General features: G+C 42.3%; 3 non-coding genes across 3 annotated transcripts; all 3 read left to right on the top strand.

Moving 5' to 3' along the window:
* Positions 1 to 3084: 3084 nt before the first annotated feature.
* Positions 3085 to 3157, top strand: trnaf-gaa (transfer RNA phenylalanine (anticodon GAA)). Its single transcript has one exon. It is a non-coding gene; the product is annotated as a tRNA-Phe (tRNA).
* Positions 3158 to 3400: 243 nt separating this feature from the next.
* trnak-uuu (transfer RNA lysine (anticodon UUU)) lies at positions 3401 to 3473 on the top strand. Its single transcript has one exon. It is a non-coding gene; the product is annotated as a tRNA-Lys (tRNA).
* Positions 3474 to 21140: 17667 nt separating this feature from the next.
* On the top strand, positions 21141 to 21259 carry LOC147266084 (5S ribosomal RNA). The gene has a single exon (XR_015114574.1). It is a non-coding gene; the product is annotated as a 5S ribosomal RNA (ribosomal RNA).
* Positions 21260 to 27254: the final 5995 nt, after the last annotated feature.

Below are 27254 nucleotides of genomic sequence, written 5' to 3'. Positions count from 1 at the left end.
TGCTCATTAGCAGGGGAATAAGCTGAAATGGTCAGTATCAGTAACAGGGTGACACTTTATCACAGCAGTGGACAAACATCAGCATTCATCACACAGCAGCTCCTCTGATCAACAGAACAAGCTGAAGTATTCTGGAGAATGAGGGCATGGATCCCTCTACCTCTCACATGCTAAGCTAGCACTCTACCATTGGAGCTAACTCCCCTGCTAATGAGCACTGCAAATAATGCAGCTTGACCTTCAGATTTGAGGGAAGAAAACCTTGAAACATTCATTCATCTTCTTCCACTTATTCCTGTTCAGGGTCTCGGGGGGAGCTGGAGCCTATCCCAGTGTCTACGGGCAAAAGGCAGCGTTCACCCTGGACAGGTCACCAGTCCATCACAGGGCCAACATACAGGGACAAACAACCATTCACACTCACATTCATACCTACAGTCAATTTAGAGAATCCAATCAGCCTTTTCCCCAAATTGCATGTCTTTAGACTGTGGGAGGAAACCGGAGTACCAGAGAGAACCCACACAGGCACGGGGAGAACTTGCAGACTCTACACAAGAAGATACTGCGCCCGAGCCGGTACTTGAACCCAGAACTTTCTTGCTGTGAGGCCACAGTGCTAACCACTGCACCACCCTGCAGCCCCCTTGAAACATGATGATGTTATTATTTATGTCTTTAATGCACCCAAACCTTTATTTTTCAGGGGTTTTGAGTGGTTCTGGGTCATGAATCAATATTTGAATTGGACAAAAATTTCATGCAGGGTCACTGGGGCCACACGTTTCATGTTCTCAACATATTGAAACTGTAGAGTGTGTGACATGTGGTGTGTTTGTCAAGTTCATCAAGGACAGTAAACACGAGCAGGTCTAGATTCACCTCCATCTTTGGAGGTTGTTGAATTTCCTCCTGAGGACCGTCAGGCTGTTTCCTTACTTTGCTGTGACACAACAGCAGACAGCAACAAGGACTGCTGCAGTGCACTTGGTAAAATCACCATCTGTAGACTGGACCAATATGCTGATGTGATCCTTTGATTAGTTTCGGATCAGTCAGAGATCAAAGACTGAAGCAGGAGATCAATGCTCAGAATTCAGAGATCAAAGACTCCTGGAGCGTTGCCCTCTCTTGTCTTTGGGCCTGGATGTTAATGAATGTTTTACACATTTCTTTTGAAGAAAAAACTTGCATGACATTTCAAGGAGTTTTTCCTGCCAATACAGGACAACACCCACTCACAAACCAGTGCTGGACAAGTTCCTTCAAAGCTGTAATGCCTTATTTCTTACTTGTTACTGTCATTTTAAAATAATTGGTTCCATTACGATTGTGTCTGCCAGCGCTTGGTGACTGTACAGGAGGTCTGGGGACCGCAGGGCCATAACAAGCCCATTTCCTCAACTCTCCATTTAGTACAGAGGTCCCCAAGTACGGACCAGTGAGGATAAATGTGATCGTGGAGAAGTCTGGTTGTTCTTCAACTGGTCCAACTTGATGGTGAGATCTGTGACGCCATCTTGTGATAGTGGATTCATTCATCTGCTATTTCAACACATTCAAGTTCATTATCCCTACATGTCAAAATACATTTGGTGTGGAGTTTTACTTTCTGGCCTCAATCATAATGTGTGCATTTATTCTTCATGAACATTTCTCAGCTTTGTAAGTTTATGATATTTTGTCTTCCTCTGTTTTCTATTCCATTGTTGTTGATGATTCTATTGCAGGTTTGAGTTCCCTGTTGACTGAAGCAGAAACAGGAACAAAAAGCTGGAGGTGGTCAGAGCTCCAAGTTGGGACGCTGATATTAAAGTAGGAGATGAACACATCCAGGTTAGCCATCACTCTCAGAACCTGCTACTTTACCTCTTCAGAATGTAGCAGCATAGCATAGCTTCATCTCACCGGTTAGTGGCCCACTTTGATGTCTGGGATATGAGGTTAAAAGGTTCTTTACAGCTCTGAATGAAGGGTTTATAAAGTGTTTACAATGCCATAAATAACACAAGCATTCAGTAATCCTTGATAAAAGGAGACTCACCATCAAGTTGGACAAGTTGAAGAACAAAAGGACTTCTACACTATCACATTTATCCTCACTGGTCCATACTTGGGGACCTCTGTACTCAATGGAGAGTTGAGGAAATGGGCTTGTTGTGGCCCTGCGGTCCACAGACCTCCTGTACAGTCACCAAGCGCTGGCAGACACTATCGTGATGGAACCAATTATTTTAAAATGACAGTAACAAGTAAGAAATAAGGCATGACAGCTTTGAAGGAACTTGTCCAGCACTGGTTTGTGAGTGGGTGTTGTCCTGTATTGGCAGGAAAAACTCCTTGAAATGTTTTTTCTTCAAAAGAAATGTGTCCTTCTCATGTTGAGCTGTGGACATCAGCTGACTGCTTTTCTTGCCACTGCCTTGCTGGCAGGAAAAGCCTGAGCAGAAATGAAGAGTGAGTTCAAGGCAGTAGATTTCACTCCATAGTTTAGGCCTTCATCCAGCAAGGAACCATAAATGATGATGTCAGCACTCCTCCAGCACTGCGATGCAGCTTAGAGAGGTCGGAGAATCACATGACTTCTCTCACTGGTTATTGATGTTTATCTGTGTCTATATATAATTTATGTCATGTATATATTTGTATATTAATATGTTATTCATGTTACATAAAACATGTTAAACACGGAACGGCGTGGACAACAAATGAACTGGTTCAGAGACACGAGGCAAAAAAAGCTGGATGAACTCTTCTTCATTCCAAAAATGACTTCACCCTTGAACACTGACGTCAGGTCATTTTATAGGGTCCTCCATTTTTTCATTTATGTGACGTTGCATATTGGGAAATAATTATAAAAAAATATATATTTTGATGAAAACTATATTTGATCAGGAAAACTACATTGGGTCAAATAAATCCATCGTTAGTGACAGTGTTACTAATTTTAACTTTAGTGCTCTGGTGCTGATTGCCTCATTAAGATCTTCATGAAGAAATAAACTGAGATTTGTAAAAATGTTAGTTTTTTTTACAGAGTTGGCAGTTTGAGCATTGAATCTTTCAGGGCCCTCACTCAGAGCTGAAATAGCTCAGTTGGGAGAGCGTTAGACTGAAGATCTAAAGGTCCCTGGTCCGATCCCAGGTTTCAGCAGAGGAACAGCATTGACTTTACTTTCCAGTGGAGGAACTGCAGACGTGAAGGAAACTACCATCTTGTCCTGTGCATTCTTATGACATTCAAGACATGTTTGGAGCCTCTTGTTGGATTTTGCCACAGAGAATCAGAGCCAATCAAAAGCATGGTGGACTTTAACATGGAGGATTGAACAAGTCAAGAAAGCAGCAGTTTGACCTTCACAGGTGTTTCTTTTCCTGTCTAAATACTGTAGAAAGAGCCTGAGTAGCTCAGACGGTAGAGCATCAGACTTTTAATCTGAGGGTCCAGGGTTCAAGTCCCTGTTCAGGTGCTGTGGATGTTCCAGTGTTTGACAACATGGTACTGGATGAAGTTTAGTGTTGAACAAACTGTCCTCATCAAAAGTAGAAGTGTTCTTGTCTTGCCACTGTGAGACTGTCGCAAGAAAAGTGACCAATAAGAATTTCATGTGGCATGAAATTAACAAAAGACCACAAATAACACTGGTCAAGTAAATTTTATTTATATTGTGCCAAATCACAACAAAAGTTATCTCATGACTCTTTACAGGTAGAGCAGGTCCAGTACCAAACTCCTTCAATGAATCTACACCCAACAATTCTCCATCAGCAAGCACATCCTGCAACAGTGGTGACAAAACCTTTTAACAGGCAGGAACATCAAGCATCAAGGTGATACCTTCCAGGGTACCGATCTCATGAGATAAACTTGTAAAGTGTCATGAGATAACTTCTGTTGTGATTTGGCACTTTATAAATAAAATTGACTTGACTTGACTTGGAAGTTAGAATTAAATTTAAAGTAGAAAAGTCTTCCCTCTTCAATCCTGTCACTAAGTGTTGTAAACTGTTTCAAACAAATTCTACTGTTCAACAGTTCAAGTGTTTCTAATGAAGCTGAATGTGCTCTCTTATACTTTCCTCAATTGTGTTTCTTTCATGTCCTCCTGAGATCAAAGACAGAATTCTAGGTACTGTCAAAGCCCTGATGACATCATCAGGAATTCTGACTTTGATCTGGAGACTCTTGCTTTAACCTGAATTTGATCTGACTAATGTTTTAGTTTAGGTTGCATGATACCGACCACCTCATTTCTCCTGATGGACTGGTGACCTGTCCAGGGTGAACCCTGCCTCTTGCCCAATGTCACCTGGGACCCCCCCCCCCCCCCCCCTCGTGACCCTTAAAGGATAAGAATAGAAAGTGGATGGAGGGATGGACTTAACATTAAAATCAGCTGATCTGATCCACATTCTAATTCTTCCTTTCCCTCTTTAGGAGTATATACAACCTTGTAGTATCTTTCCAAAGCTTTTAGTATTTCTTCTTGTTTCTACTTGTAGTTTTATTGTCTGGATCTTTTCTTTTTATATCCTGCTGTCTGCTCTTTGCTTTTGGAGCTTCCTTCAACAACTACCAAGCCTCCTGGGTACTGTAGGAAACATGGTCAAGTTCTTCTTACTTTTGCAGTCACGTCCTGCTCACATTGGTCTGTCTTCATTTTGACTCCTCCCACTGCCACAATGACCAGCCTTTATACACTTGGTGACTGGGGCCCTGGTTGCTGCAGGCCTCAACACCAGCCTGTGGTTGTGAGCAGGGCAGAACAGAACTGACAGTATCTCACATGCAGGACCTGGGTCAGCACCTGGTGCCAGCTGGGGCACCGCTTTAACCTGGACGCCCTGGAAGATCTTCTCCAGGAACTCGCCTTTTTCAGTCGAAACAGCATGAAACTTCAAGTAAAGAATTAAAATTATTTAATTAACAATGAGGTCTCTGTAATAAAACAAAAGGGACAACTGACTACATCACCATTTCTACCTCTTTTTAACAGACTCACATTTCAAAACAATCAGGTTTATTTTGCTCCTTTCTTTCAGCAGAGGATGGTTTTGTTCCATCAACCTCTGGGTTCTGGGCCCAGCACGCTTCCTCTGCTCCACTCTGCTCTACCATTTATTGAACAGGCCTTGATTGAGGAGAGCAGGATTGTGACAAGAACAGGAATGTGAGTGTTGAAGGTTTCATAATTTTCTCTGAAGCAGGCCTCAGCAGGTAAAGATTCATCTCTTATTTCAGAGGAGGATTTGAAGAATTCATTGTTGCTGAACTGTTTATGCTTCAATTTCTGGACGTTCACTGGTGGAATGTTTGTGGGTCAGAGGTGAAAAGAGTACAAGTGCACCTGTTGTGTGTGATGGGGCACCAACATGCAAGAAGTTGTGTCTCCTCAGAGACTGGAGTCTTCATCCAGCACCTTAAAACCACACCACCTCACTGTGCTATTCAGGGAGTTGGTCTGCTAAAGGCATGTTGAAGAGGAAGTAACATAATGATATTAAACTTATTCTGAAGGGGGACCCCTTTCCTCCCACGGTCACAGGAAGTGACGACAGCACTGCCAGAAGCACCCAGGAAAGAAATGGTAAAAGGACTCAATTTGTACAGCTCCTTTCTACCTCAGCACGCCACGCTAGCAAACCCCCTTTTGTTTGGTTTGGTTGTTGTTCAGTGACTGTGGATGAACACACAGGAGAAGTTGTGCATGAATTGGTGTTCCCTGTTCACTTGAATATATGCAGGAGTATGAGGTGGAAATAATACTGTTTATTTTTGTTCTTATTTCAGAACTGTTGACACAACGGTGTCAGATTAAAGCACTTCACCTTCCAGATGCTGGTCTCCTTCTGGTGTCCTGACTGACACCCATCTTGTGTTCTGGATCCACCTGAACGAAGCAGCTCCAGATCCCTGAACTCCCTTACAGGGATAGAAAATGGATGGCTGGATGGAAGTCCCCCAACTGTGGCTGTTCTGAAACTCTTCTCCTCAATCACTCCTGAGTTGACACTCTGAGATGGGAAACTCTGAGTATCTGGTTCCAGAACAGCTGATCTGAGTTGCTTCAATCAACTGTGAGTACGTTCACCTTGAGTTGCACACGTGCACAACCACGACAAAATGCCAACATCAGTGGAGCCCCGACACCACGAGTCACCCTGACAACCACGAACAAAATAACAAGTTATTTCACACCAATTCATTGAAACAAGACCTTCCTATATTTATGGATCCATCACAAATATGAGCCTTCCCAGTCTGTCAGGTGGTAGAATTCAGTCAGCACCAATAACAGGAGAGTCAGAGTTTAGAAACCAAAGACAGACATTAAAGTCTCTCTGATAAAACAAAAATATAGTGAAGTATACTGGAAAAGAATATTGCAATATATTAAATATGATATTTCCATGGAGGGGCAGTTTTACATTTTTATTCTTGGATGCATTATATTTTAGAATCAGAAAGGCAGTTACAATGACATCATCAAGACTAAACCTGGTGCTGACAAAGGTGAGGTGAACAATTTTCACAATCAATCCCAAATTTAGGCCTGAAGTTAGAAAATAATATTAGCTAGCTAGCTAACGTTAGCTAGTTAACGTTAGCAAGCTGGCAATATTTAGCACCATCAAATAGTTCAAACAAGGTCAACAGCTGTTATAATGATGGTCACATGATTTAACCTTCCTCCTGTGTGACCTGTTTGGAGGTTTTAAATGCATCAAAGAAGCACATCAATTTGTTTATTGCATCAAGGCTTTCTGACTTTGGCAGGAACCTCTAGTTCAACAAAATAAAACAAACAAATGTTTTTCACTGAATGATAAAATAGTGAGGGTCTGTCTGGACCCAGTGATCAAAATAAGACGATAAAGCAACAATTAGAGCCAAACCTGAAGTCAGAAGTGCACTGTCAGCAACCCACTGACAGCAGCTCCTCTCCCAGTCATGGGAGCTTCAGGGGATCCTCATTTGGTTTTCCCATCGACCTGCACAACAACAAAACAAACAAAGACGGCCATGTCCAGTGTGGTCCTGGATATGACGACTGGACTGCAGGGTCCCAGTATCACTGTGACAATTCTTTTACCAGCTATGACCTTGGACAAGAACTTCTCAGGAGGAAACTTATCATGGTGGCACAGTGAAGAAAACTAGACCTGAGCTGCCTGCTGAAATCTTGCAGGTGAAGGACAGAGCTCCACCTCTTTGACAGACACCACCACTGTTGGCTCATGTTGTCAAAAAAATAAAGTGTGTCAGTTTTTGACACACACACATCTAAACACACACACATACACATGCATGTTCTTACACACAGAGACTTTTCCTCTATTTTTGTTTTTTACTGGTTTTGAACCAGTAGTTGGTTTCTGTTGGTTTGGTTTGCTTGACTGGTTGTTGTTTGTTCGACCTTGCAAATCCATATTTTGGGTTCTGGCTTGTTCTGCTTTTCATTTTGTGTTTGTATTAAAGTTCTGTTGCTGAAAAAAAGACTTTTTTCCTTTTTCTTGAAGTAAATATATGAGGGTCGAAACTGACCCATAACACCATGGATGTTACAATAGTTAATAATATTAAAATGAATAATAAATAAAACCAATCCATGTCAGAGATGTGTTCTAACACCCCTCAGTAATGGTCAGAAAACACAACAACCTTTTGTTTATTTCTATGATTTTCTTGAGGTTCATTTGATCATTTTTTAACTGAAATCGAGGGTTTACTGACTAAAAAAAGGTCCAGAGGCCCACAACAAAATATTCCAATCAATATTTCCATGGATAAGGAAGCCTAACAAGGAAACCAAGAGATGGAAACAATTTGGATGATAGAAAATTGTTTTTAGTTTATTTGACAGCTGATTGAAGACGTGGGTCAAAACCGACCTGTTAACATCAGAGATGGGAACAGAAAGCTAACACAAGAGGAAGGTTGAAGCTATGAAAAAGGAGTTTGATAAAAATCTTGAACTGACAGTAGAAATATCCTTTTGTATGTTTACCTTTGTTGACAGAAGTCACTTTAGCTTGGCAGCAGTGTTAATTTTGAAAGGAAAATTTTTCATTGACTACACTTTATTTAACTTAAATACTATACTATACTAATAAGTACTGACAACGAAAATTAAAACAAAATCGCTGTTCACTATAAGCTGACGAGTAAAAACGTGATGAAAAGGATGACGGCGGCCGGTCGGACTCTCAGGGTTACAACCATCCTTAATGCCTTGATTTCTTTTCTTTTTAACCAATTAATCATCTCAAAACTAATTTGACCTCTCAGTCCGACTTTTTGATTGGCGGCCCCGACCCCACACCCGCCCCGCCCTCCGCGGTGTGTCAGTGCACGTTGCAGAGACGCTGTGTAGACGAGCAGCAGACCTTCACCTGTGGCGGCAGCGTGGAAAGTTGGAAGAAAAAGACGAGCGGATTTATGGACGCATTTCTGTTATCATCCTGCTGAACAGAAGACGGAGTGTGTTGTTCCTGACAAGGATGGGGAGCGTTGTGGATCTTAGATTAGTGGAAAAAACACGACCAGTTTGAAAAGACACCTGAAGGCCCGCCATCCCGCAGCTGGAGCGTTACTCTTGTGGCTTGTCAGTCAAATACAGAAAATAAACAAGAACTTGCACTTTTTCTAACAGGCTTCTGACGTTTCATTATTATGATCATGATCCTTATTGACAAGAGCAATGTGCTTCAATCTCAGTTTAAATGACAGTTTCATGTTTGCTTTGTATGGAGGTTTATAGAACATCACATATCCCTTTGCAACATCTCAGGAAAATAAAACATTGCTTCAGACTAAAATGAGAATAAAACTTAAGACAAAAGACTAAATTTAAACTAAAACTTTTCTAAACTAAAAGGCTAAGATGGGAATTTAACTGAATCCAGTCTTTGATGACTGACGATAACTAAGACGAAAGTAAAAATTCTTGTCAAAAAGAATCTCTGCTTGCTTGACCAATAACTGCACAAACTGGGTTCAAGCTGGACTTTGGACACTGGTATCTGCAACAACTCCCATCAACTCCTAATCTAGCATCTCTGCTGTGCTCAAACTATTTTACAGAACATTTGACAGACCTGTGGAGCAGTGAGGACAGACATGAGTTGATCCACATGATCCACTGAAGCGCCATTTTCCCCTGCCACTGAGGTCACCAACATGAGCTGGAGTTGGGACTCTTGAACTGAACCTGGTATCACAGCGACACCTACTGCTGCTAAATGGAACAGCAACATTGAACCCAAGTACAGGATTGGAGGGAGACTGATGGTCGCTGTTTGGGTTTTTGAAAAACAAGGAGGGCGTTGGTTCAAGCTGGATTCTCAGAGACTGTTTCCCCAACCTCTACATTGGCATCTACACTGTCATCCAGTCATGTGACTGAAGTCATCCAGTCATGTGACTGAAGTCATCCAGTCATGTGACTGAAGTCATCCATTCATGTCAGTGATGTCACTTGGCAGGACTGTCATTGCCGTCACATTCTAGAAAAGAATCCAGACTCCACATGTGGCTCCCATGATAACTGATGGACCTCTGGTTGGAGGCTGGACGATGATGTTTGGACTTGAAGGAAAACTTGTCCAAATTCCATTGTGTTCAAATTTAAAGTCCCACAATAAGAAGTAGCTGAATCTGACAGGTGAAGGTTTGGAACTACAAGATGGTTGATGTTTTCTTGACTTGATGCTCTGACTGTCAGGGTAGATGACAGCTTCTTTCTGCTGCTGTATCTGAGTGGCTATGATGTGAGGTTTTACCTTCCAAGGTTGTCTGGTTCCAGGGGAAATTTTAAAATTCCAGTCCCCAATCTTGGCTGTTCTGAAACTTTTCTCCTGAATCACTCCTGAGCTGCAGCAAGAAAAAATACCAGTGCCCAACCAGATCAACTTCATGGCTGCTGACAGCCTCAGACACTTGATTTCCATCAATCTGGAGCCAAGAAGGCCCTCACCTGTGGTTCTCCTCCAGGAGGGTCCAGGTTCTGCCATTGTGGCTCCTTGTGCCACTGCCAGAGAGCCTCAGCTGCACACTGCAACATTTCAACAGGAGATTTACATTCCTTCAAATGTCCTGACATCTTATTCCAATGGTTCTGTTCCATATTTATATTTCAAAATAAATCACACAATGAAAGCTGCCACAGCTGGTTTAAGAGAGAGAACACGCTAAGAGATTTGAAACCAGTAAAATATGCTTTTCTGTGTGCAAACTAGTGAGGGGCATGGAAGGATATTTTACCACCAATACAGAACCCAAACTTTAGTCATGTGATGAGATGGCGACTCTGATTATGAAGTTAATGGACAAAATGTGAATTGAAAGAAAATGCATTTCTTCAGTAGACTTTGATCCAACATTTGTAGTTAGATTTTGGTGGCTGCTCCATGTTGGAGGAAACCAGGCTGATGTTGGAATGTCACAGGGAAACTCGTTTGCCTCCTCTGCTGCCAGTTCAACCCACTTTGGCAGACGACCACTCACTCCCATCAGTGGAGAGCAGCTTCAACTTGGTTTGGAAGTTTCCATTGTGGATGCATAGGAATGTGGAGAAAACATCCTTTGTCAGAAGTGGGATTTGAACCCACGCCTCCAGGAGAGACTGCGACCTGAACGCAGCGCCTTAGACAGCTCGGCCATCCTGACAGAAACTTAAAGTCGCAGACTGCAATATGAAATGAATTAATTCATTGACAAAGTAGAATTTTTTCCACAGGAGCGACTGGCTCCTGAGTTGTTGCATTTATTGTTAACATTAAACACACAGTCTGTGTTCATGGCAGTAAGAAATGAATTTCATTTTTCTAAAGGAAAAGAAATGAACCAGAACATTAGAACCACATAATATCTCTTTATCAGTTTGTTCCATGGGACACATTCCAGGCAGGAAGGTCCCACTGAGACTTGAACTCTGACCACTGATTCAGAGTCCTGAGTGCTCACCATTACACCATGGAGCCAAACACAAGGAGGAGTTTCCTCAAAATACAACTTGACATCACCTGCAATCCAAACTGTTGCTATTTGGAGGTTCATCTTGCTCTTGTTCCAGACTACATTGCCAAAAGGAACATGAACCACAAGGAAATCATGGAACTCCAGATTAATTCAGGACTTTCTAACGACATCGTATGACCTGTGAGCAAAGACTGGCCAGGCCTTCCTTAATTTATCAGCTAATTACTGCTTACTTACTTGACTGTGATGATCCCTGAGATCCAAGGAGGACAGAGGAAAGAAGGATCCCGTTGGAGATCTCCTACCTTCTTCCTACACTTCACTAACTACTTTGATGTCAGGAATATGATGTACTTTACTCAAATGACTTATGAGTTTTCTGTTTGACAAGAAGGAAGTCAGAGTTTCATAACCTCCCTTGTTGGTGGTGCCCTCAACCTGCTGAGAGCATCACTTTGTTAACTACAGAGAAACATAGCAGCTCTTCTGAAGGCTGCAGGAAACCTGCTGGAACTGAGACTTGGACTCAGGTCACTGGATTCAAAGTCCAGGGTGCTATCAGGTCCACCATGGCATCTGGGCTTTACTTACCGTGTAAACAGGACCACAGTGGTCGTCTGGTTTTAATTTTCACAAACAAATACGGTTTAAAACTTGTAGACAGTGACACAGGGCTCTTATTTGAAGGGCCATGGGATGTGAAATATCCCAAACCTCTGAGATCAGAGCGATCACTTTGATCTCAGGGTCCTGACCTTGGGGGTTCTTCCTTTGGTCTTCAAATACTTGTGGTTTTTATTGGCATAACTTTCAACTTGCATGCAAAAAGAGAATCACAGTCAACTTAAACCCAGCAGACAGTGTTTATTTCTAATGAACCAGACAATCGCACAAATGAGAATTAAAGGGAAAACAAAAAAAAAAGGTTAAAAAAAAATCATTCTCCACTCTGAAGCTTTTGAAAGTTCATTTGAAGGTTTAAAGGTGGTGGTGAGGAGGACACCCTGATCCTCCCTGTCGTCACTGCCAGGATTCTTTCTTCTGGTGCTGTGGTTCTTCTGATGAAGGGCGGCATGATGTTTGCTGTCTCAGGCTCCACCAAATGTCCTCTTCAGGACGCCACAATGTGGCCTCTTCAGTGCTCCATCTTCCCTGCATCGGAGACACAAGGGTTTCTCCTGGTGCCGACCCTATCATCCTTCTACCGAATGGTGCGGCGATGGATCCTCAGAGGACGCTGGGATCCTTCTTCTCATCAGTGCCACAGTTTTTCATGGAGGGAAAGACAGGAGCTTTTTAGTCATGTTTTGCTTGGTGTTTCCTGCTCAGAGCATCAGGATCTGTGACGCCATCTTGTGATAGTGGATTCATTCATCTGCTATTTCAACACATTCAAGTTCATTATCCCTACATGTCAAAATACATTTCGTGTGGAGTTTTAGTTTCTGGCCTCAATCATAATGTGTGCATTTATTCTTCATGAACATTTCTCAGCTTAGTAAGTTTATGATATTTTGTCTTCCTCTGTTTTCTATTCCATTGTTGTTGATGATTCTATTGCAGGTTTGAGTTCCCTGTTGACTGAAGCAGAAACAGGAACAAAAAGCTGGAGGTGGTCAGAGCTCCAAGTTGGGACGCTGATATTAAAGTAGGAGATGAACACATCCAGGTTAGCCATCACTCTCAGAACCTGCTACTTTACCTCTTCAGAATGTAGCAGCATAGCATAGCTTCATCTCACCAGTTAGTGGCCCACTTTGATGTCTGGGATATGAGGTTAAAGGTTCTTTACAGCTCTGAATGAAGGGTTTATAAAGTGTTTACAATGCCATAAATAACACAAGCATTCAGTAATCCTTGATAAAAGGAGACTCACCATCAAGTTGGACCAGTTGAAGAACAAAAGGACTTCTCCACGATCACATTTATCCTCTCTCTCTGCGTGGACACAACAAATGAGCTGGTTCAGAGACACGAGGCAAAAAAAGCTGGATGAACTCTTCTTCAATCCAAAAATGACTTCACCCTTGAACACTGACGTCAGGTCATTTTATAGGGTCCTCCATTTTTTCATTTATGTGACGTTGCATATTGGGAAATAATAATAAAAATAATATATTTTGATGAAAACTATATTTGATCAGGAAAACTACATTGGGTCAAATAAATCCATCGTTAGTGACGGTGTTACTAATTTTAACTTTAGTGCTCTGGTGCTGATTGCCTCATTCAGATCTTCATGAAGAAATAAACTGAGATTTGTAAAAAATTTTTTTTTTTTTTTTTTACAGAGTTGGCAGTTTGAGCATGGAATCTTTCTTTGTGTTGAGAACAAACCCTCAAAGCCTTCATGTTTCAGTTTGCTTCACAGCTAACAGACAAACACCTCTTAGCCTGGTTCTGGTAGTCCAGGTTTAAACACCAACACAAGGATTTTATGCTGATTTCTTCACATGCAGCTGAAATCTAGACTTCGAGTGTTCATGTGAGGTTACAGCTTCACGCCTATTTAGTTTTCAACAAATATTAAGTCACTTTTATGCATTGAGCTCACTGACGAACTTTAGTCTCAGTAGCTGAATCTGTTAGGGGGAAGGCAGTGTGGACCGGCAGGAGCCTCCTACAAAATGCAATGGAGAGAAGAAGAAATCCTGAAGAGTCGCTATGAGATTGAAGTGTTAAAGACGTGGCTCCTTTGGTGGTGATAGGATTTGAGCTATTGACTCTATTTTTAGTTTATTTCAATGTTATTGCAAACATCAGCTGCTCACTTATCAGCTAGCAAGTAAACAACAGTATTGTTCAGTGTGCTAGCTGAAGTAGACCGAGCGGTCAGTTGAGTCTTTATTTCCATGTGTGCTCATGGTAGCAGGGGTTTAGATTTCTAAATGTAACCCTTTTACCACCGGCTCCAATATTAAAACCCACCTTAGGCTTACAGGGAACACTAACTCATTTCAAATATCTTGTATGGTAAAAGTCCCATCTGGAATAATTAATATCAATCTAGGGCAATGTATGATTCTCTCTTAAATATTCAAATGGAGGCTATGGGGAGTACACTTGACCTTTAACTCTGCTGTAAAGCTTCAGTAACAACACACAAATTCAATGAAACACCACAAGATTTCAGTTGAGAAAATGTATTAAAGGCTTGCAGAAAAACACATTCAAACCTTGAATAAACAAGACTATAGAAAATAAAAAGAACCCCGGGGTATATTGTTTTTGTCTCTTTCAACTGTCTAATTTTATTTCGAGTGCACTCATGTTTACTTTCGTTGGCCCGCTTTAGTTGGAGCTCATGATGGAAACCTTTACCAGATCCCCCCGTGTGTCGGTGAAGTCAACAATACCGGACCGCAGCCGATGAATCCCTCGCTCGTTGTGGCAGCAACCGTCCCGCTCGCAGCAGCCCGCAGCAACAGACCTCCGTGACTCGGCAGCAGCGGCACATCCTCCGACTCCGTCGGCAGCAGTGACGCGTCCGCCGTTAACGACTCTCTCCCGAGGCGACTATCCGAAGCTCCTGTCCCGTCCGTGCAGCGGCGTCTCCCTTCAGCGTGGACAGCGTTAGCCTAGCTCCCGCTAGCTTCTGTAACTGGACTTGCCTGGTGCTCAACAAAACACAATCGGTGGCGGAGAATCCGACTCACGCACTCCGATCACGTCGGTCAATTACAGTTCACAGTCCGTTACCGATAAAAACTCCTCTCCGACGACACACAGTCTCCAAACTCCGATAACGTTACGCCATTCACACGATGCTCCTTCTTCCTCGCGCGCGTTTCTCCCGGAAGTGTAAACACTAAAGGTCATGAACTCAAGCACGTAACCTAACGTAATAGAATTACTTTAACATTTTTAAAGACATTCACACCCCATGAAATGATGTTTTTTTGAAAGTTACTAATTTTAAACAAATTTTATACATTTTAATATCTTCTTCATAATACTAATTTATGTAAATTTTAGCTTAACCATGAACTGGCATTTTATTCTTAACTTATTCCTATGAAAATCATGAAATAAATACCACTGATTTATCAGAGTATTACATCAACCTAGGAATAAATTAAAGCTGCAGTCAGCGTTGTTTGGACCTGAGCCTCCTCCCGCCCACCGTAGCCGAGTAGCAGGGGTCCAATGATGAATTTTATGAAAGCGGTGGGACTTGTACACTGCAAGCAATTGCTGTAAATTTACTACAAGATTTCAATAGTATCACCGTTTATAAAAATACAGTACTTTGCCGTTAATTCTAATCGGAATCTGTTAAATTACACCCCATGACTGTTTAATAGAACTATGCTGTAATGCTAAAATACAGTACTTCACTGTAAATAAATCAACAGTATCTTTGCCTTATGGACGCAAGGAGAATCTCCTCAGCTGCACATGTGAGGCAAGAGCCTTGGTTTTCGTCATCCATCTCAATCACAGTCATTTGGTGAGTAGCGATTGCATTTATAGTCGACATTGGCGCAAAGTCTGTAGGCCAGTGGAGGCTAAGTGAAGTTTCCAGTTTGTGTGGCGACACACACGAGTGGGGGGTGCACTTATTAAAATATAGTAGTGACCAAAGCCGGACAACGCCAACTTGGGAATTTCGCCCAAGGAAATAGTTAACGTACCGACCAAAAGGCACTCACAGGTTCATTTACTAATTGGCAGGAGACGTAGTTCCATGACAAATATTTTATTGTAAACAGGCCAGCAGATTAAAAAGAGAACAAGAATGAATCTAAACAAGTCTGGAGCTTACCAGTGGGGGGGAGGGATCCCAAGGCAGAAGACACCCTGATCAATTGGGACATCACATTTAAAAAAAAAAAAAAAACCACATGATTAAAGCAAAACAGGGGTGCACAGCACACAAGAGGAAAAGAGACGCCAGGACCGTGAGCTTCCAGTACCTGAAACGAAATGACAAGAATTATAATTTAACTCCAAAACTAAACAAAACAAACCAGAACCAAACTCAAAACAATTTACAAATTAATTCGAGAAACAAGATTTAATTATTAAACACAAATTAGCAAGGAAAAATAACCCAAAATAACCAGAAACGAGTTCATTTCTCCATTGCTAGACCAGGGAGCTAACGGATAGCCGTCCAGCAGCTTGGTACACCCTGAAGCCCAAGCAGAGGAATGGGAAACAATGCAGATCCAAACCTTCAGAGCACCATGAAGGACAGTTCAGTGGCGCCACACGGTAGACATCAGGATCTGGCAGACTCTGGTTAAACAAGGTGAATTACTGAAACAACCTCCAGTTCAACACACAGCAGATTCCAATTCATTAACACAGAAGCAGAGCACTCCAGTGAACACAGTAAACAGTGAACAAACAAACAAGCAAAACATGTGTAGATGGCCAGTAGGTCGCAGAACAGGCTAGTAGCAGAGCAGGCTAATAGAGCAGGAGCCTGTAACAAAGCAGGACAGTCTGTAGCAAAACAGTAGCCAGCGCAAGGCAGGGTAGTCTGTAGCAAAACAGTAGCCAGAGCAAAGCAGGGTAGTCTGTAGCAAAACAGTAGCCAGAGCAAAGCAGGGTAGTCTGTAGCAAAACAGCAGCCAGAGCAAAGCAGGGTAGTCTGTAGCAAAACAGCAGCCAGAGCAAAGCAGGGTAGTCTGTAGCAAAACAGCAGCCAGAGCAAAGCAGGGTAGTCTGTAGCAAAACAGCAGCCAGAGCAAAGCAGGGTAGTCTGTAGCAAAACAGCCAGAAGCAAAGCAGGGTAGTCTGTAGCAAAACAGCCAGAAGCAAAGCAGGGTAGTCTGTAGCAAAACAGCCAGAAGCAAAGCAGGGTAGTCTGCAGCAAAACAGCAGCCAGAGCAAAGCAGGGTAGTCTGCAGCAAAACAGCAGCCAGAGCAAAGCAGGGTAGTCTGCAGCAAAACAGCAGCCAGAGCAAAGCAGGGTAGTCTGTAGCAAAACAGCAGCCACAGCAAAGCAGGGTAGTCTGTAGCAAAACAGCAGCCACAGCAAAGCAGGGTAGTCTGTAGCAAAACAGCAGCCACAGCAAAGCACGGTAGTCTGTAGCAAAACAGCAGCCACAGCAAAGCAGGGTAGTCTGTAGCAAAACAGCAGCCACAGCAAAGCAGGAGCATCTAGCAAAGCAGGGTAGTCTGGCAAGACAGCGCCCGGTAGCAAAGCAGCAGCTAGTTCTTCCTCAGTGTCACGGCTCACCAGCTGTGCCAATCAGGTGTAGATCGCACGCATGCACAGCAAAGGGTTTCACAGCTAGTATGCTGTGGCAAACAGCCTCTGCACGTCAGATCGGGGGGGGGGGGTTTCCCCACTAGCGGCGATTAAGGGACTGTGTCCCAAAAGCCGGACGCCTACAATTAAACACGTGAATATGAAAAACGTGCATGATCAGCATGCAACACGAGCTACAGGGAGCTACTACTACATACCAGCACAGACGGTGGCGAGAAGGCAGGCGTGAGGCGATCAGAGGCGGAAGCGATGTGACCAGGAAGTGGGAGGACCACGGACCCCAAGAGCAAGAGATTGACCAGGTAGATGCTGCCCCTATTTATAGAGCAGCGCCACACACTGGTTGGCTAATGATGGTACAAGCCAAGTCAGGCATCACCAACCAGTCTCACTGCTAGGGTGGGACCTCTCATCCTGCCACATTTGCATTGATAATTACACTCGGTGCACATCATGCTAGCCAGATTTAGCAGCTAGCCAAAATGTTGAAAATGCTTGCAAATTAATCCAAAAAACACAGAGAGTCGACTTTACTTTTTACATCTCGAGCCTCCACAAATTAATGTGTGCGACATCTGTATTTTGCCTGTGAATTCATGAAGCTTTCTGATAGTCTGAACCATTTTACAGTACACGCAATATATGTGTCACACAACAGTTAAGTCGGTTCATATTAAGATGAGTGCACACTGACTGTGTTTACATGCAATTACGTTCCTCCATCTTGTGCTAGGCTACTGCTCTGGCATGAGTCTGTCTGATGGCATGATTACAGTGTAGTTAAGGCCATAGAGCAGAAGCTGTGGTTGTATTTGTTTAAAAAAGAGTGGTTTTAGCATCGTTCAAGTGACTGCTCATTTGTGTTGATTTTTCTTTGTCTCTGATATTGCCTACAGATGCAGGAGCCTATTTTCCAGCTGCCCTGATCCTAGTAAGTACTTGCCTGTCCATCACATTTCACAGTTAATCAGTTATTTTTTCAGACCTCAAACATTGAAATAGACAACTATGTTATCTGGTCAAAGAAGCTGTTTTCTTCTTCTTCTTCTTCTTCTCTTCTCTTTTCTCCCTGTTTTCTTGGATCTCCAACACTACATCTACATGTATATATTTGATGGCTTATAATGTCTCATTCATCTGAGTGAGTTCCAACACTCCTTTTTTAGGCGCTTCATTGGAATAAATCCTGAGAGTGTCTGCATGTTTTCCCTGTGCTGGTTCTCTCCAGGTACTCCAGCTTCCTTCCACAGTCCAAAGACATGCAAATGGAAATGCAACTCTAAATTGACCGTAGGTATGGCTGTGAGTGTGAATGGTTGTCTGTCAATATTTGTTGGCTGCGGTGGACTGCGATGGACCACTGACCTGTCCAAGGTAATGTCCCCTCTGGGATAGGCTCCAGCCCCACCCTGTGACCCTTAACAGGATAAGCGGAAAAAATGGATGGATGGATGGATGGATGGACGGATGGATAGATGGATGGATGGATAGATGGGTGGGTGATCACTCACAGGACTGTGACTCTCTCACTCTGACCGCTTCATGCTATGGGACTTACACTGACGTACCCTGATTAGCTCAGTCAGTTGAGCATGAGACTCTTAGTCTCAGGGTTGTTGGTTCAAGCCCCATGTTGGGTGTTGATCTTAAACACCACTGCTTGTCCTCTCAGTTTTGAAAGCTTTGTTTGTAAATTGTCAGAAAAATCAGTGAATAAACAATACAAACTTAGGCTTTGTCAGAAATTCCATGCTTCCAAACTAACCAATATGAAAAAAACAAAAGGTGAGACTTTTTCATGCATTCGAAAAATTTGTATGCGCTTCATTGTATCCGCTTTCTATACTTCCATGCATCCCAGCTTATTTCTGTTAAGGGTTGCAGGGGGAGGCTGGAGCCTTTCCCAGTGGCTTTCAGGTGAGAGGCAGGTTTCACCCTGGACAGGTAGCCAGTCCATTGCAGGGCCAACACAAATAGACAGACAACCCATGCAGACACGGGGAGAACATGCACACACCACACAGAAAGAACCTGTGCTCGAGCCAGGACTTGAACTTGCTTTGAGGTGACACTGTTAACCACGGTACCACCGTGCCACCCATTGACTGTGACACATTGTAAACAATATACACTCTTGTTATCATACAACATGTAGCCCTGTAAAAAAATCAAATAAATTACATCGCATAAAAAGCATAAAAGATGTGTTAAAAAGTTCAAAAATAAATAGAGTTCATAATCGTTAAAATTGGTTATAATGTGAGCAGGTTGAAAGCATAAATATAATATGTAACGAGTCTGAGTCTGGAAAAGATCAGTGATCTGAGAATAAGGAGAGGGGAAGAAGCCGTGTTTATATGTAACCTCAATTGTTACCTGTCAATCATTTCATTCCTGTCTTATCTTTGGGTGTATTAAGACCGCAAAAGCCAATGAGAGGAAAGTTACTGTGTAAGGGGTGGGACTAGTGGCGCAGGTTTGTGAGGTGAGTAGTTAGCGCGCATGGGGAGAGAAACAGAGGCAATGATCAGAGAGTTAAGAGGGGAGGCATCGTTTGTGTGGAGAGCATTTAAGTTTATTTTGGAGGTCGACGACTGGTGGTCATGATGTAAACTTCTGTGTGACCTTCGAGAGGTGAATATTTATGCCTGTATTTGCGCTTTATCTAACTGTTATAGTGAAAAGAGACTGGATGTGTACATGGTTAGCGACGTGCTAGCTAGGGATAGCATTCCGTGCTAATGTGCATGCAAATCGTAGCTTTAGCGTTGTAATATTTTTGGAGCTAAAGTAAAGGTAATGCTAATTCGACACGAGATAATGTTTGATAATTGTGGCTAAATTAAGATAATATGCTTGAAGGAGACGGACATTGGAGAGAGAGAGACGGGTTTCCATCCGATGGCTCTGCTGTTCTGCTGTGCCCTGTCCTGCTGTGTTTTCTTCTTCGTGACTTTCACTGTCCCGCCATTGCTTGTGAGTGTTTGGATTGTGACTGCCACCGCCATTGCCATTACCATTCAGACTCTCATCCTCCATTCCCGTTCTCCCCCTTCTAATAAAACCCTGGATTTGTGAGGACTAACATACACATGCACTTGCTTTTATTGTGTGCTCAGCTGCGAGTGAAGCGGCCATTACAGTTGTGAAGCCCCGACCGCACACGAGCTTCAATAAACAGGCCTGAAACAGGTAAAAATCAAATTTAAGGTTTTTCATATGAATGTGTGTGTGCCCACAGGTAAAATATTGAGTTTTAGTTGTTGTAAATTAAAGAATACCGTTTTAGAAAGTAACTTAAGGATTCTGAACGGGATTAAATATGATGTATAATTAAAAAAAAAAAAGGGTTATCTTTTGTAGAGGAAACTGTTTTTTCCTTACAATTGAGGTGTTAAGGATGAATTGAGGGTATTTTATGTAAAACTATCTAACAAAAAAAGATTTTTATTTTCAGTGAAACGAAAGCTCAGAACCAAGAAAGACACTGTTTGTTTTGTTTTGAAAATCCTCTTACTCATTGTTAATAATTTACATTGTATTTTTATAATACGAGAATATATTCAATTTTTATTTCATCCATCTCTGTGAACAAGTACCTGTGAAGGATTAATTTGCAATTCTTTTGACTTCAGCTTGAGGAAAGGGCAGCTTTGAGTCTTTGGGGACCAGCATGAGCGAGCTTCCCTCACACACCTTTTCTTGAAGCGCCTTTCTGCAGCTTTGGAATGGAATGTCATGCAGCGTGGAATTTGAAGTAGACAGATGGCAGATGCAGTACTTTTCTCTAGATGACATCAACATTCTTTTCTTTGATTGACAGGACAGCTATTTGGTGTGTGAAAAGACCCTGAGGCTGTTGCGCATCACTTTTGTTCTGAGGTTGTAAAGTGAGTGAAATGGATGTAGAGCCCATGTGTGTCAGAGTCAAGGGCTTACGGCCATCCCATTCTGAACACGCCCGATCTCGTCTGATCTCGGAAGCTAAGCAGGGTCGGGCCTGGTTAGTCCTTGGATGGGAGACCGCCTGGGAATACCAGGTGCTGTAAGCTTTTTTGTTTCTTTGTGAGGAAAGGGCAGCTTTGAGTGTTTGGGGACCAGCATGAGCGAGCTTCCCTCACACACCTTTTCTTGAAGCGCCTTTCCGCAGCTTTGGAATGGAATGTCATGCAGTGGTTAATTTGAAGTAGACAGATGGCAGATGCAGTGCACTTGGCTTCTCTCTCCTCCTCTCTGTCCTCCTATATGTGTCATACATAAATTATACTCATACGTATTACTGACTTGTCTCCTTCTCTGAAGCCTTCAGGCTCCCCTCATGCCAGACCTGGGTGCTGCTGGAGGAGGCAGCAAATGTGAAGAGGCTCAATCTGCCACCTGTAGCTCCACCTGCTCACATCACCGTCTGTCCATCAGTGTCTCTCTCTCTTTATCTCTGTCCCTCTCTTTCCTTCTACATATCTGTCTTCCTCCATTATCTGTCTTTGTCTCTGCCCCGCTCTCCTGCTCTCTTTCCCCCCAACCGGTCAAAGCAGAAGGCCGTCCCCATTGAGCCTGGAACTGCTCGATGTTCCTGCCTGTTAAAAGGAAGGTTTTTGTCACCGTTTTTGCAGGATGTGCTTGCTGATGGAGAATTGTTGGGTGTAGATTCATTAAAGGAGTTTGGTGCTGGACCTGCTCTACCTTTAAAGTGTCATGGGATAACTTTTTTTGTGATTTGGTGCAATATCAATAAAATTAACTTGACCAGTGTTATTTGTGGTCTTTTGTTAATTGCATGGCACATGAAATTATTATTAGTCACTTTTCCAGCGACAGTCTCACAGTGGCAAGACAAGAACACTTCTACTTTTGATGATGACAGTTTGTTCAACACTGAACTTCATCCAGTACCATGTTGTTAAACACTGGAACATCCACAGCACCTGAACAGGGACTTGAACCCTGGACCCTCAGATTAAAAGTCTGATGCTCTACTGTCTGAGCTACTCAGGCTCTTCCTTCAGCATTTAGACAGGAAAAGAAACACCTGTGAAGGTCAAACTGCTGCTTTCTTGACTTGTTCAATCCTCCATGTTAAAGTCCACCATGCTTTTGATTGGCTCTGATTCTCTGTGGCAAAATCCTACAAGAGGCTCCAAAAATGTCTTGAATGTCATCAGAATGCACAGGACAAGATGTTAGTTTCCTTCATGTCTGCAGTTCCTCCACTGGAAAGTAAAGTCAATGCTGTTCCTCTGCTGAAACCTGGGATCGGACCAGGGACCTTTAGATCTTCAGTCTAACGCTCTCCTAACTGAGCTGTTTCAGCTCTGAGTGAGGGCCCTGCTTCTCTCATTTTATAATCTCTTCCACTCTCACTAGACCTGAGAGAGGATTTGAGCTTCTGAAGTCATGACACATTGAACAGTTCTACAGGACCATTTTTGATGAATGTCTGAATCACACAAGCCTTTTTTGTTTGTCTTCTTCCCAGTTGCCTCAACATTGTGAGAGCCAATAATTCCACATCTGTATCAGACACACCTCTTGTTGGTGGGTTTTCTGGATCTTTCTGTTCTAACAGTGTCTTTATCTTAAATATGCCACTTTCACATGAAAACATCAATAACAGGACAATATCAATACTATTATTGCTGCTGTTGCTGTTGTTGGTTGTGTGTCTGTCTTCCATCCCCCTGTCCCTCTGTCTTTCTCTGCTTGTCTTTCACCCTCATCTTGTTCCCATCTTTTTGTCATTCTCTCCCTCCTTTCTCTCTGTCTTTTGTCTTTTCTTCTCTATATTTGTCTTCTGCTGCCCCAGGATCAGCTCCTATCACTCAGTGGTCCAGAACCATTATGAAGCCTGATCATGAATGTGAGCAAAGCTCTTGGAACAGGCCTGCTGCCACCACAACTAAGATCCTGCAGGTCACTAGAAACTCCAGTGTCCAGCTGACAAGTGGACTTTCCTCTGATCAATGGTGGTGCTGAGTTTAGCAAACATCTCCAACAAGAAGATGAAGGAGGCCATCAACTCCTCCAACTCTACTCACAGAGATGAGGGACCAGTTCAAACCAGCTACCTGGAGCTCCCTTAAGCCATTGTCCCCATCAGCTAACATCTGGATCTGGACCTGCACCGGTGCTGACTTGTGTCTTGAGTCCCCAGAGTTTGTTGAACCAGAGAAGCTTCAACTGGTGACGGTTGTCCAACCAAGCGTGAAGGTGAGCCTGCATTGTCTGATCTGGAGCTAACAGGGGAATTAGCAAGTGCTCTGACTGTTCTAGATTTGCTGCTTAGTTGAATTTGAATTTATTTGTTGAAATGTTCCAGTTTCTATGAGGTCAGGGAAGATTGGTGTGGATCTAAAGGTCCCTGGTTGGATCCCAGGACATTGTTTTGGCTCATTTGAACATTTTCAAACCCTCGTTGCTCAGATTTTACATTAATTTGAACATGACTTTTGGACAAATGTTTTGTTTATTAATTAAATAATCACTTCAGTGATGAATTTAGTGAGTCACCCAGACTTGGTCAATAACAAAAGTTAGTCTGGTTATTATTCAGTTTCCAGTCAGTAGGGACACACACACACACACACACACACACACACACACACACAGCCTGTCTTTGGTATAAAATGGTCTGTCACGTTCTCTCACGTTGGAAGATTTCTCTGACTCCATTGTGAATAAAGAGATTCTGCATCTGACACCTGAGTCTTGATCCACTGATTCCTCTGATCCACCTCTTTGTGCTCCAACAAGGCTGACATGGATCAGGTGGGTCCATGTGATGTATGCATGTGAATGAAAGGAGGCTCTTGTTGCTGTGAGGAGCCACTAGAGGGAGACACCTGTCGTTCCTCCCAGCTGACAATGAGGCTTCACAGCTGCATTTGAAGCTGTCCTTTATGAGTCACAACTGTCTTGAGCTCAGGAGCCAAACTCACCAAAAAAATATGCAAGTGGCTTTGGACAAAAGCGTCTGCTCAATGAAATTGTAGGATTGTAGAATTCTATAAATGTAGAATATAATTTTAGAAATGCTCTCTATCACCATCCCCAATGTCTGTGCCAGGGTCTCTGGCCAGTGGTCAATGGCTCCTATCACCTGCCCAGGATGGATCAAGCTTGCTTGTCTTTGTAATTCTGCACTTATTAGAGACCTGGAAACAAAGGAATGCTGAAAAAGAGAAAATAGCACCTCACACAAATGGGCTTGTGACACAATTTTAAAGAATTGTGTCAATGTGAATCTTTTACAAATGTGTATGTGAATGTGGTTGTTGTGGCCGAGTGGTGAAGGCGATGGACTAGAAATCCATTGGGGTCTCCCTGCTCAGGTTGGAGTCCTGCCAACAACGTTAAAGTGTTGATGTTCTGGAGGAGACAACATCTGATCTTTTTAGATCCACGAGTCAAAGGTTTTCTTTAAAGGGCTGTAGAAGCTGAGGATGAGGGAGAGACAGAATTTCAAACCATCTTCGTGAGGACGTTTTGAAAAATGATGACATTTTGCCACAGTTATTATTGACTTGGAACACTGCAAAAATATCCCTTCTCCAAAAACCCTGCTCTTCAACTTTGTACCCAAGTTGTCTCCTCATCAGGCACCACAGTGTCCAGGATGTTCAGTCAAAAAGTCATTAATGATTTTAAAAATGTCCATCAAACACAAAATAAGGCTTCAAATAGGTAAAATCACCATCTGTAGACTGGACCAATATGCTGATGTGATCCTTTGATTAGTTTAGGATCAGTCAGAGATCAAAGACTGAAGCAGGAGATCAATGCTCAGAACCCAGAGATCAAAGACAGAATTCAGACATCAGAGACAGAATTCAGACATCAAACACATACCTGATGGAGGCTCCAACCCCCCCGACAGTTTCCATGTAAGTCGTAAGTTTTATTTTTAAAGCGCCAAATCACAACAAATGTTATCTTCTTTTTATTCTTTTTATTAAAGATTGAAGCTCCATACAAGACAGAGTTTGTAGACAAGAACATCACAGCCTGGGAAGCTTTCACTTCTTTCGATGGACAGCTTTGATTTCAGGTTCTACCTCTGTAAAATTGAAAGTAAAGTAAATGAAGCACCTGTGAAGGTAAAACTGATGATGTCATGACTTGTTCAGTCCTCCAACGTTAAAGTCCAACAAGCTTTTGATTGTCTCTGATTCTCTGTGGCAAAATCCAACAAGAGGAAAAAGAAAATCTTGGGGTTGTCTCACTTTTTTTTTTATAGAAACTCTGCATAGGACAGTGATAGGATGCTTGTTTCCTTGGATGAAAAAGTCTGGGTTGCTGTCAGCAGACGAGGTGGCCGAGTGGTTAAGGCGATGGACTGCTAATCCATTGTGCTCTGCAAGCGTGGGTTTGAATCCCATTCTTGTCCCAAGTGACTCTGGTTTCTACTCCTAGATTATTGAATTACTGTGAGGCTTTTTTTTTTTTTACTTATTTTTTATTTAACATACATACAGCACAGATAGAACATGACAGAGATGCGCAGACAAATATCCCAGACAAGTGTTCAGATACTTTTTCCAAGATACACATGAAAAAATAAATAAATAAAATTAAAAAAAAAATGTTGATGTTTATAATTCCAATACTGTTTTCACTGGTGCCCATCTTTCAGCAAACTGTCCTGTTTTCAGCTGTAACCTTGCTGTGATTTTTTCCATGATGTATACATTTTTTACTCTATTCCTCCATTGTGATATGTTTGGAGGTTCTGGCTTTAGCAAGCAGGCTGTTATTGTCTTTTTAGCGATCAGAATCAAAATCCTCCACAAAGCAATCAGGTTTCTGTCTGTCAGATTCTCAGGTGGTATGCCGAGGATAAACATTGCTGCGTCCAAAGCAAAATTAACGTCCAAAATTTGCCCAATCTCCTTCCGACCATTCTCCCAGAAGTTCAACAGCTGTGGGCAATCCCAGAATATGTGCGTAAAATCTCCTATTAACTGACATCCTCTCCAACACAGTTCAGATGTGTTGCTATATTTTGAAGTCTTAGATGGAGTGTTGAAATATCTCATCTTCACCTTCCAGTCAAACTCCCTCCACATTGGGCTGCTTGTTAATTTGTGTCCTGCTCTGAATGTTTCCTCCCAATTTTCATCTGGTATAATAGTATTTGTTTCTAATTCCCATTTTTCCTTAACATCCAAATTGTTGTCCTTACATTCATGTTGTAGTACTCTATCGATTTTTGATATTAACCCCTTTTTAGTCTCCCCCTCCAAATACGACAACAGCAATTCCTCCAGCTTAGATGGTGTTCTACAAATATTTTCCCACTCTCTGTGCTTCTGAAGGTAGTGTCTTAATTGTAGAAATTTGTTGAAGTCATGGTTCGGTAAGTTAAACTCTTTTTTAAGTTGCTCAAACGACTTCATATACTGTCCATTGAAAACTTGTGCAATATAAATTAACCCCTTACTTCTCCATTTGTTGTACCCTGCATCCATAACAGATGGTAAAAAGTCTGGATTTCCTGCTATTTTGGTGATTCTACTTATTGACTTAGATATTTTCAGTTTTTTTCGCACTATTGACCATACTTTTATTGTTACCCTAATCCAGTCATTTCGCATCCCCTCTTTTTTCTGCATCTTCTCTTTCAAAAACGGGAGTACCTCCAAAGGTGTTTTCTGACAGGAATTTTGTTCCATTCCCACCCACATTGTGTCTGTCTCCTTCGTGATCCACGTAATAATCGCTCTAAGTTGTGCTGCCCAATAATAATTTTTTAGACCAGGTAAATTTAACCCTCCCTTCTCTTTTGGGCAAAGAAGGATTTTGTATTTGATTCTAGCTTTTTTATTTTGCCAAACAAATTTAGATATGATTTTGTCTAACATCTTAAAAGTTGAACTAGAGACCATAATTGGCAGTGACTCGAACAGAAACAACAATCTGGGTACAATGTTCATTCTCACTGTTTCGATTCTTCCCACCATTGACAGGGGCAATATCTCCCATCTGGCCAAATCCTTCTTTATTTCTGTAATCAGTTTTCCATAATTTTCTTTTAATAGCTGTGATATAATG

Source organism: Aulostomus chinensis, chromosome 4, assembly GCF_037954235.1.
Source record: "Aulostomus chinensis isolate RoL2024-O1b breed Wild chromosome 4, RoL_Achi_v1.0, whole genome shotgun sequence".
Lineage (NCBI taxonomy): Eukaryota > Metazoa > Chordata > Actinopteri > Syngnathiformes > Aulostomidae > Aulostomus > Aulostomus chinensis.
This window is presented reverse-complemented; position numbering and strand designations above follow the sequence as displayed.